The sequence below is a fragment of the Podarcis tiliguerta genome (assembly GCF_965153285.1).
Source record: "Podarcis tiliguerta genome assembly, chromosome: 1".
NCBI classification, from domain to species: domain Eukaryota; kingdom Metazoa; phylum Chordata; class Lepidosauria; order Squamata; family Lacertidae; genus Podarcis; species Podarcis tiliguerta.
In genome coordinates, this window is record NC_139534.1 from 17,942,206 (window position 1) to 17,953,943 (window position 11,738).

General features: G+C 39.5%; 1 long non-coding RNA gene across 1 annotated transcript in view; it reads right to left on the reverse strand.

The window, feature by feature from the left end:
* LOC310664853 overlaps positions 1–11,738 on the reverse strand; it is a 63,942-nt gene that overhangs the window by 50,272 nt on the left and 1,932 nt on the right. The window contains exon 2 of the long non-coding RNA XR_014505075.1: positions 10,681–10,755. This is a non-coding gene — a long non-coding RNA (uncharacterized lncRNA). The remainder of the gene's footprint in view (positions 1–10,680; positions 10,756–11,738) is intronic.

Below are 11,738 nucleotides of genomic sequence, written 5' to 3' on the forward strand. Positions count from 1 at the left end.
CAAAATTATAGAGATGGGTTGAATGAAATGGCTTAAACTGGGGCCACATCTTATTAAGAACATCTGCAGGAGAAATGACAAGTGTGGGAACCTTGGATAAACCAAATCATGCGTTGCCAAGTGACAAAAAAGAAGCCCAGCTCCAAAGCCTGGGCCCAACCTTATGAGTAGAAAGGCCTTCCTACCCCACGTTCCTGGGCCCCACAACTAGAGATGGGAAGATCTGGTTTCCAGAAAAATTGAAAAAAACAGTTTGATATAGTTTGAATATTCCACACACTTTTTTTCTGGGAAAAATGGCTTTGGGGGGGAGAAACCTCCCCCAAAAAACATTTTTTTCCGTTTTTTCCCAGGCCTTCCCATCTCTGCAAGTACGGCAGGTTGGACTCAATAATATTTCTGGCCCCCAGAAAATTTCTTCACCTGCAAATGTGTCCAAGGGTCATCACCTGTTCCCTTATCTCCCATTAACGTTTCCCAAACTTACCTGCCACAGAAGTGGGTCAAGCCTCTGCTTAGTTCCTCTACACTCACTTGCTGGAAATCCATTCCCAGGCTGTTGTTAACATTGGGGGGGAGGTACCATTGCACCATCAGACCTATCCAGGGCCAGCTGCAGTTCCCTGCTTATTTTGTGGATTGCTTTATTTGAACTCTTAGTTTCAATACCACCTTTCCATAACCTCTAGGGGAGACATTTTCAACCTTAAGATGACCACCCCAGGTCATCACTGCTGAATCAACATGATGTCCATGCGGCTTGTAAGACTAAGGGCCATGCCCTCCAATAGCCCCAAATCTTTGCTTCCCAAGTGTAACACCAAAACCTGTGGATGTTGCCATACATGGCAAGACTGGAACAAAGTCAGCGCTAAAGGATAGTGTACTGTTGCACAAGGTTGAGTGAGCAGTAAGTTATCCATCTCTCCTTGGAGCTTAGGAGTCTTGAGCTACTGTACTCTGAGCACTGTGAGATTACCAGGCCATGGCTCTCTAAAACGTATGCACATGCACACACATTATTTAAAATGAGTAACTTTTTCTTGTATCTCTTGATCACTTTTAGGCCTTTCAGACTTATGACCAGCAGTGAGGAGGATTGCTTGTCTAATTTCAGCTTTCTACGGTGAGTTTGTAAAAGTGAGTAGTTTAGCACCACATTGTCAGAGGGCAATTCCCACCTCAAAGCACAGTAGCTCAAGTTTTGCTGGTAGCTGCAAGAAGGAGAAATGGGTGGCAGGACAGGTGAATTAAAGTCATGAGTGCTTAAAAATAAGACATAATTTTTACAGCAGGAATAGAACCTCCATCTTATCCAGGTGGTGTTATGTACACTGATTCCTGCTGGCTATCCTGCTTAGTCCAGCTAGCAGCAAGCAAACGAGGAGGATGGAACTATAAAACAGTTTCTTACTCCCACTCTATTGTTTTATCATTGCTACCTTGTTCTTTTACTTGAAAATGTAAATAATTTACAGCTGTATAATCAAATGTTCCACTTCCTTCAATAGTGCCTACAGTTTATACACAGTGATCACTTAATCAGTTACTGAAATACAGCCACTTCTGGAATGAAATGCAACAACTGCTTCATAGTATAGAATGCATCCCATCATAGAAAAGGAAGTGAAGAAGAATACCAGAACTAATTGAAATTGCAGGGAGAATTTAGGTAGGAAGAATGCAATTATCCCTTTTGGAATTTGGCCAGGATATTAAGATTAACATCTTATACTTCTATGATGAGTCCCATAGGAATTTTAACAGCTACAAGTGGTCAGGACCTTGGTTTTACATCTCAGTCTACAGAAGCTCTAAAACATAATGCTTGCCTTTGGCTTATGCAGGAATTAAATGGAAGGGTGAGATATGCCTCACAAGTTCCTACACCATTTAGATTATTCCTTAGAGGTTTACCATCCAACTATCTGTCATCAAGACAAAGCCTTTTGCTTCTATCTTATATTAGCTTAACATAAAGAGTGCAAAGGTCTACAAGGATCTAAGCAGCTATGTGAAATGAAGGATTAGCAACCTTCTAGACAATAGTTTGAGTTACTGATTTAGTGGCTGATGCTTCAGTGTTGAAAAAAATGTTCTGTAACAAGTACAAAGTACAGGAGTTTGTGTGAATCATGTAGATACAACATTAGTGTATAAACATCTAAGCAGACTGCATAACATGTCATCAAGATGGTATCATATGTCAAAATGTGTGACATGGATACATAGAAGAACATAATAACCTTAATATTAACATAGGATTCACCCAAAGACAAACAATCTATTACCATCTTAAATTATTATTTGAATTTATTTACCATCCTATACCCGGAGGTCTCAGGGCAGTTCACAGAACTCACAAAAGAGTTTATGCAACAATCAGCATAGGGTTTTTTTGTTTTTAGAAAAAAAGTTACAATCATATGGAAAATCATATACATCCAACATAGGGAAGAACCCAACACTCTAGGATAAAGAGTGCCATGTTCTACTAACTGAACCAGCCAGGTTCATTCAGATGTTCCATGCAGCCGCCTTTCCCCATTCTTGGCCCTAGCCCCTCAAATTCTTATTCTGCATGTGGCTTTTTAAGCAAGGGTTTCAAAATCAGCAAACCTATTCTTTTAGTTAAGAAGATGCATGCTAAATGCAGTGTGGTACTTGAGGAGCCAGTTTCCCCCTCCATGTCCCATTCTGACCCATCCATGACTGTGCTTGGATTTACTTATTCCTGCCACCCCAAGAAGTTGCATCCTGTTTTTGCCACACAAAGGAATGAAGCAATGAGTACAATGAGGGTACAGGAGGTAGCGAAGTTATCTGGGCATCCAATTGCTTTTTATTTCACCCATTACTGCTCTACATTTGACCAAAACAATTCCACATCAATGAAAGGGTTAAGAGTTTATTATGCCTACATAGCCAAAAGTGAAGCAAAGTAACCATGTATCTTAACACCTGGAAGAAGCTGAGGAAGGCACAGCTGGCTTCTAGCTTTCACACATTCCTAAGTTTTCAGTTACTACCAGTATTTCCCAAACAAGGCTACATGACAAACAGTTGCAGGTGGCCAATTGCTCATATACAAGAATAGCTTTACTCAGCAAAATCCTACAAAAGTCATTTGTCAATAGAAATATTTGTATCTCAGGATGTAAGTTTAGCATTATTGAAATGTTGTCTTCCAAGACTGTAAGTGTGGAAAAATAGCTGTACATGGCTTGGAACATATGAAACAGAAACTGCTTTAGCCTAAGGAGCATGTATCATTGCCTAGGACCCTCGTACCCACGGGACCGCCTCTCCTGGTATGTCCCACAGAGGAACTAACGGTCTGCAAATAAAAACATCTTGAAGGTCCCAGGCCTCAGAGAGGTTAGGCTGGCCTCAACTAGGGCCAGGGCTTTCTCGGCTGCGGCTCCAATCTGGTGGAACGCTCTGTCACAAGAGACTAGGGCCCTGCAGGACCTGACATCTTTCTGCAGGGCCTGCAAGACAGAGCTGTTCCACCAGGCCTTTGGTCAGGACACAGCCTGACTCCCTCCTCTGGCAATCTGCACAGAATTTTGCTTAACAGTTGCCATCAATTTGATTTTAATTAATTTTTAGAATGAGATGTTTTTATAATGTTGGATTATTTGATTGTTGTTAGCCGCCCTGAGCCCGGCTTTGGCTGGGGAGGGCGGGATATAAATAAAAATTATTATTATTATTATTATTATTATTATTATTATTATTATTTTGAGAGGTTTTCCCAGCACCTTTACTTCAAAACCTTTGTTTTGCTTTGGAAGGTGAGGGAATCTAGGAGTGGTTACAAACAGCAGAAAAGTATACCTGTCCTCTTTTGGAATGGACAGGAAGAATTTCCCCACCAAGCACCTGGACTTCCAGAATGAGCGTGCTTTTTTTCAGGGGGTACTCAAATGTATGCAGCAATGGCACCTCTTTTTGTTGTTAAAAAGTGTGGCACTTACTGTAACAACTTAATGGTGAGTACCGGCATCTATTTTTCTAGAAAAAAAGAAGCACTGGGAATGAGTAAATCCCTTACTCCTTCCAATCGAAACTTTTCTACTTAGATCAAGTCACATGGCATTTTAGAGGTAGAAGGCACCGTGCAGGGAGCACCATGAAACCCTCTGGTAGAACAATACCATTAATGCATTAGCATCCATTAAGTTTAGAAGCTCAAATGAAAGTTTTTAAGGTTCAACACCAAAATCTATAATGCCCCGCCATCAGTCCTTCTGTCTCTTGATCTTGAGTTGCACACCCTTCAACCCTTATTCCCCCATTTCTCAGCCTTCCCCGCTCCTCTTGTCCATGAGCTACTGGCTGGTGTTTACCTTCATCCTGGGATCACCCAACATCCACTCATTTGTCTCCTCTACCTCCACATATACAGATGTGGAAGGTACCCACAGGTATCATCCAGACTGACCAAACTCATAACAGTATGTACACAGTGCCATAGCCCAACTACCTGTTTGTCCCTTTACAAAAAGCATAATGTAGTGTAACTATCGTTCTGCCCAGACAGTGAGGTCCAGCTCCGAGGGCCTTCTGGTGGTTCCCTCACCGCAAGAAGTAAGGTTACAGGGAACCAGGCAGAGGGCCTTCTCGGTAGTGGCGCCCGCCCTCCCATCAGATGTCGTATTTTTAAGGATTTTTGTATTAAGAATGTAAAGTGTCCTAGGATTAGTGTCAGGCTAGAATTTGGGAAAGCAGCATTCTAATCCCCACTCAGCCATGAAGCTGACTGGGTGACTTGGGCTGTTCACAGTTTCCCAGCCAAACCTATCTCATAGGAGGTGAAAGAACTATGTATGCCACCTTCAACTACTTGGAGGAAAGACGGGATATAAATGTTAAAATAAATAATTAAAAAGATTATAAAATGAATTTAAATTACAGTCAAATATAAAATAAAACCACTGCATTAAGCATATTCTGATTCTTTTTATATTAAGCTAGGTTCACTAAATTGTTTTTAAATATAAAAGATTTCTAGAAGAGGAAATACAGCAGAAACAAACAGTATTATGGTGCCTTCTGCACAGGTGTTATTTCAGAGTGATTAGTACAGATCATCAGATGATCATCTTCATCCATGTGATCAACAAGACCAAAAGGTCAATATGGTTTTAGTTTACCATATGCTATAAAATTTGTATGATAAACTGACAGATTAGCATACTTTTTCAGCTATTATAGACACTTCAGTCTTCAAATCAGAAAACAGATTAGAAATCATTTTGTAATCTCTGTTAAGAGTCTGATACATCATGCATAAAGCCTAACAGACCTCTCAAAATGTTAATCCTTCTGGCAAATTCTCACAATTACACAGGATTTGCCTAGAAACTACAATAACAGAACCAACATAATTACATATGATAACAGAGAAACATTGCACAGTAATATCTGTAAATAAAAATTATATTATATGAATATTTTGATTGTGGTAATTGTTTGTAAATGATATTTATCATTTTTTAAATAAACAAAATATGAAGTCTAGGTATGGTCTATTTATTCAGATTCCATTACTGAATCTTCAAATTATATTTGATTACTAATAAATGACAATTTTGCATTTCTGGTTCCATGCATTTCTAATAAGCTGCTCTAGCATTACTTTATTTAGCTGCAACACCATGCACAAATGCTGATCCTAAATATATCTCCTGAACTCCAAGTGACTTGTGTTTGTATAAATAGAGCATAACAAGCTATGAAATCTTCCTTCCAACAAACTGTCCTATGCCAAAATAGTTGCTCTGGATTTTTTTTAAAACTATGGCTGAAAGGCTGGATAACCAGAAAACAGCTTAACAAAATAATTATCCTTAAATCTGTTTTAACAATTTCTCTATATAGGTCTTTTCCATCAAATGACAAGGAAGCAGTGGAAGTTTTGAAGTGTTATAAAGGTGCAGTTGTGCCGTCACAGATTGGATCAAGTTTATAAATTCAGCTTTAAATCAGAAAGGATAGAGGTGCTGTTAGCCAGCAGGAGAGCTGAAACTAAAGTGGGAATTTGTTCTGTCTTGAATGGGGCTGCACTCCTTTTTGAAAACCAGGGTTTGTAGTTTGGGGGTGTTTCTGTATCTGCCATTGCTGCTGGATTCCCAGGTGGCTGCCATAGCTTTTCTACTTTCCTAATTGCATCAACAATGGCTTCCAATTAATTTCCTGGCGCAATTTAAGGTGCAGCTTCTTACCTATAAAGTCGTAAATAGTATGGGATCAGGATATTTGAAAAATATTGTGCCCTCCCATATGATTCTGCCTGTCCACTGTGCTCAAAGGACTTGGCTGTGTGTTGCACTTCCTTTAGAGAGCCAGCTAGTTAAGTCACAGGAAAGCGCCTTTTCTACTATGGGACCAAAGCAGATGGATGAAAATAATTAACAAGCCAGGGCTTTCCCATTGGACCACTGCTGAGCTACTGGTTCTGGTGGTAGATGCAGAATGTGATGGAGAGCCATGGTGTTAGAAGTCTTCCCCTTGCCCTCTGATATTCTAACTAACACTCTGCAGCTGAAACTCCCAGCCTGGATGTCTACAGAAGCAGACAGGCCAGGGATTTTGTCACTGGGCTGCTGCTGATGTCGCCTTGCCTTCTGCATCTGCTGGCAGCTGCAAAAGGAGCTTGGGGGAGCAATGGTGTTAGAAGCAGTTCTCTAGCATTTCAATTTTTACTCTGCAGCTGAATCTCCTGGGCTGGAAATGGCTGAAGCAGCAGATGTTAGTTCCTCACAGGCCAGGGCTTCCGCTCACAATTTGCTAAAAACATGGAAGATAGATGACTCAAAAAACACAGTGAATGAATAAATGTTAAATTTCTGTATGCATGAATTAAGAAACTGTTCTGGGCTGGAGTACAATATTTTAATAATGCAGCTGCCATGTTCATTAGTCTCTATGTTTCCGGAAACTAATCTCCTACGTAAGTTACAACACTCAACTACTATGCTTCTATTCTGTTCTGAGTGATGACTTAATAATGCTTCACAGTTGCATGACATTTCATTAACAACGCTACTTAAAATATGAAAATATCTGCCAATATCCCAAATTAAAATGAATAAATGCTGTTTTGTAAGTAAATTATGATTGCATGTTCATACAAAGGTTCTTAATGCAATGCTAATGAATACCTAATTCAATTTATAATATAACGTCAACACTTTATGCTTAAATTACATTCAGTTATAAAGTAGTCGACATAACAGTCTAAATACATTATACCTGATAAGATCGCCGTGACAAATGAACAGACAATAGGGACAAATGAAAGTTATGTAATTCAGTGCTTAAAGCAATCCAAGGATGTATTGTACAAAAGGAAATATACTTCTGCTTGTACGAGGCAGCGCCACTGAATTCTTATTTCCTCATCCTACTTAAACTCCCCATGCTCCATATCTCACTGTTGCAGAGGGTTTCTCGGCCCACAGGAATGGGTTTTAGTAAGTGCAGAGGGCTATGAAGGGAGAGGAGCCACAAAATCCTCATCCTGCAAGCTGAATTCTGAACACACTTCTCTGGATCCTCTTTTCAAGCAATCCAAGTTAATCGCTGCATTCTCACAATGCTAAGGATGAGTGGTATCTGGGGGGGGGGGAATCATCTTTCTTTTTTATATTAAGACATCTCTAGACCAGGCATAGGCAAACTCTGCCCACCAGGTGTTTTGGGACTACAATTCCCATCATCCCTGACCACTGGTCCTGGTAGCTAGGGATCATGGGAGTTGTGGTCCCAAAACATCTGGAGGGCCAAGTTTGCCTATGCCTGCTCTAGACAATGTCATTTTCCTAGGGACACTGTGAAATGAAATGCATGCTTGACTCCAGGAAGCTAAACATGGTATCACAGTGTGAGGCAATTCCCTAGTAAGAAAAAAATATCTGCCACCAGCTCTCCCGCCTGCAGTTTATAAGGAGAGTACAATAGTGTTCATCCCTCTTAATTATGGAACAAAACCTTTCCCCACCTCAAGCCATAATAAAGCCAAAGTAAATCAAATGTGCATGCAGTTATATCTTAACAGCATTAGCTACCTTTCATCATACTCTGATAACATCAGACATGTAGCCTGAACCGTATGGGAAAAGCCTAAAATGCATCTACTCCAGTTCCATGCCAAAAAACATCATCCTTTCCTAAATCTGAAGCAACACTAGCATGGAGAAAGCCTCTGTTGTTTGGCTGAGGCTCCCATGCCAGAGGAACAGTGATTGGCATGCCATAAATATACTAATATAACAGACCATTATTACTTGTATAGTATAAAAAAAATTGACATAATCCTTATTTCCAAACACACCCACTTGGGTCCAGAGCTAATCATCAAATTTATTCAATAACAGAAGTGTATCTTCACATAATATGTTAAGGATTGGACTTCACAACATGCAGAGCAAAATGAAATTATTTAACTACGGTACTTGGCTACTCCATTCCACTTCTACTTAGTCTCAGCAAAGCTAGAAGGAAATACAGAGTTTCTAACTTGTATTTCCATGGTAATGCTACTGCTGGGGGCACAGGGCTAGTGTTACCATTAGACAGAACAAGGTTGCTCCCTTTATCGGATGAATTCAGAAGTCATGAAAAAGCAACAAAATGTTACTTAAAGTATTTTCATTCCTAGGGAGAGGAGTTTGTGGGGGGTTTTCTGATATGGATGCCATGCTATCTTGGCCGCCTCAAGTACTACACACCTTGACTAGGGTGGTGCTATTTGCTGTTCTCAGGCAGTAAAATATATTTGAAAAGCCTTCCTTGTAGGAAAGAATTTTCTGGCTGGAAAGCAGTGCTCCATTATTTCCCTGGGCAAATGCTGTTCAAACAGTTTTACAACATTCCCACCACCAAGAAAACACCAAAACTCCAAGTAAACTCAGCTGAGGAAAAATTAACCTTGGGGTGGAATTTGCAGATTAAACACTGTCACTCCTATCTGTAAATCCATCCTTGCAAGTGCCTTCTGCCCTTCCCACTTTCCTACTAACTTCTTGACAAAATTTGGATTGGGTCACAGACTACCACTTTAACATCTTGCTTCACCTTGAATGTATTCTCATGAATACTGTGCACAGTCAAAGCATATCTTTCTGGCTTGCTCCTACTCTAGGATAATATTTTTTCTCTAAAATGTCTGTTTGTTGGGAGGAATTCAACACTGTGCTCTTCCGAATGTTCGATCAGCACAAGCATTTTGGCTTACCAAAACAATCTCCCTCTTCCCACCCACAGTGTATATTCCAGGGGTTCTCCAGACCCCCACAGATTCAATTGGCTGGAGGGGGGAACCTTATTGGGCAGGCAAAAGTCTTTGCAAAGGGCTTCCGCTGATGGGACTCAATAGTTGAAAGCCCACTTTGAAACATAAAACTACAATAAACAGAGAAAATGCAGCGGTTATTCAGTCAGTTATCCTGTCACATGAACTTATAAGCAAAGTCATATGCACAATAGATGCAGGATCAGGCCTGGAGGATATGAAAAAGAATTCCAAAGAATTTCTTACATTTTTAGACTTCAAGTACAGGCAACGGCTGATTAACACACGTCTGAATGACGTGCAATTGCACAAGCATGCATGGTGCCAAACCCGGAAATTACCCAAAAACGTCACTGAATGCATCACTAAAAGGGCGGAACGGGGGCAGGGAGGAATACACTCTGCCAGTGTATGCAGGAGCCAGGAACAGAACCCCCATGAGAAATGGTTGTCAACTATATATGCATTTTGAATAAAAAGAAAAAGGCATAAATTCTACAATTGTAAATTACAGCTGCATTACATTTAAATACTGAATCATTATGCTCTGAGGATATTTTGTAGTGAGGATTATCTTATTACATTCCATTACTTTCTGCATCTGCTTACTGATAATAAAAGAAGCAGCTGTTTTAAACTAACAGGTGTGAACAGTTCATTCAAGCCTTTAAACAGAAGCTAAATTCAATTTCCTTGTTGAATGTTTTGAAATTATATTCCAAACACCATTTACAATATTATAAACAGTTAATTTGTATGGACTTTGATTCATATGTAACATATATGAAATAACTTTTCTTCAAAGTTTAATTCAAAATCTTATGCTTATACTGTGCACATGCTGAACTAATTATGTCAGATGTTTTCTATAAAATCTTTAGTCACACAACTGAGCAGCTTTTCTTCGCCAACTGTTATATATCAAATTCACTGCAGAAAACCATGATAATTATGAAGTAACAGAGGATCAAATTCATAGCAGTAATATATCTCTATCTTAGTTAAGCTATAAATGATCATCAAGCTTGAAATCGTATATTTATTTAAAATCAGTTTTCTGTATCATTTGCAACGATGTGCGCTTCGCAAAATGTGATAAATATTTTCACTTTTAAACACTCAGTAGTGCTAAACGTATTATCATGACTCTAGGTCTTACAACACTTGAACAAAAGTAAAAAGAAAATCCTTTAAACTAATCTAAGCAGTGGCTGGCTTTGGTTAAAGAAATGCCATAGAATGATTTGTATTAAGCAATAAATCATATTGTAATAATTATGAACTCCTCTGGGTATCCTTTTAAAGAATAAAAAGAAATCCACTTATCAGTATGAAAATGCTTATAAGTATTTTTTAACAGATGTGATAATTCCACTTACTTCAATTACTTCACGGGCCTCAACTTTACACACAGAGACGTCATATATCAAGCTTTTTCTTGCAATATAAGTCTCCTGCAATGGAAAGTAAAATTAAACTATTTTATATCAAGAAATGGTTATTCATTTTATATAAGTTAAGCTGGAAGCCTGTTAAAGAAGGGACAGTGGTACCTCGGGTTACATATGCTTCAGGTTACATTCACTTCAGGCTACAGACTCCGCTAACCCAGAAATAGTACCTTGGATTAAGAACTTTGCTTCAGGATGAGAACAGAAATTGTGCTCCGGCGGCACAGCGGCAGCAGGAGGCCCCATTAGCTAAAGTGGTGCTTCAGGTTAAGAACAGTTTCAGGTTAAGAACAGACCTCCGGAACAAATTAAGTACTTAACCCGAGGTACCACTGTACTGCCATACTTACTGAGTTTAAGAACACTGACCTAAGCCAATACATGCCAAATTTGCTGGTTTTGCATTCAGTGGAACTAATTCCAAAGGTCCAACTTAAAAGTTCAAACAGCAGCTACTTTTTAAGTTGCCATATAAATACAGAACTTACACATAACACTGAAATTCATTTTGTTAGTTCTGGCCCAGGTCTCCCATTATGTCAAAATCATCTTGGATCCTGTTTCTGTCGGTGTTCGCTGACTCAGTTTGGTGCCATTTGCTCCTTAACCAAGCAATTTATAAATGTGTTAAACAACAGCAGGTCCAGGACACAACCCAGGGACATCCCATCAGTCCCTTTTCTTCAGGTTGATGAGCAGCCATTGGCTACCACCCTTTAGTATGGCTCACCTGCCAGCTACAATTCCACCTAATATAAACATCATCTAGCCCACATTGTACCAACTCGCTGGCAAAAATATCATGGAAGAACTTGTCAGAAGCCTTATTTAAATCAAGCCATGCTATACTACACTTTTTCCTTCTTCTAATACAAATATTATTACAGAAATACTAGCTAAATTTCTGTTCATAACAATGTACAGTACAGTGGAACCTTGGTTCTTGAAGCCCTGGTACTCGAACATTTCAGCTCCCAAACGCCGAA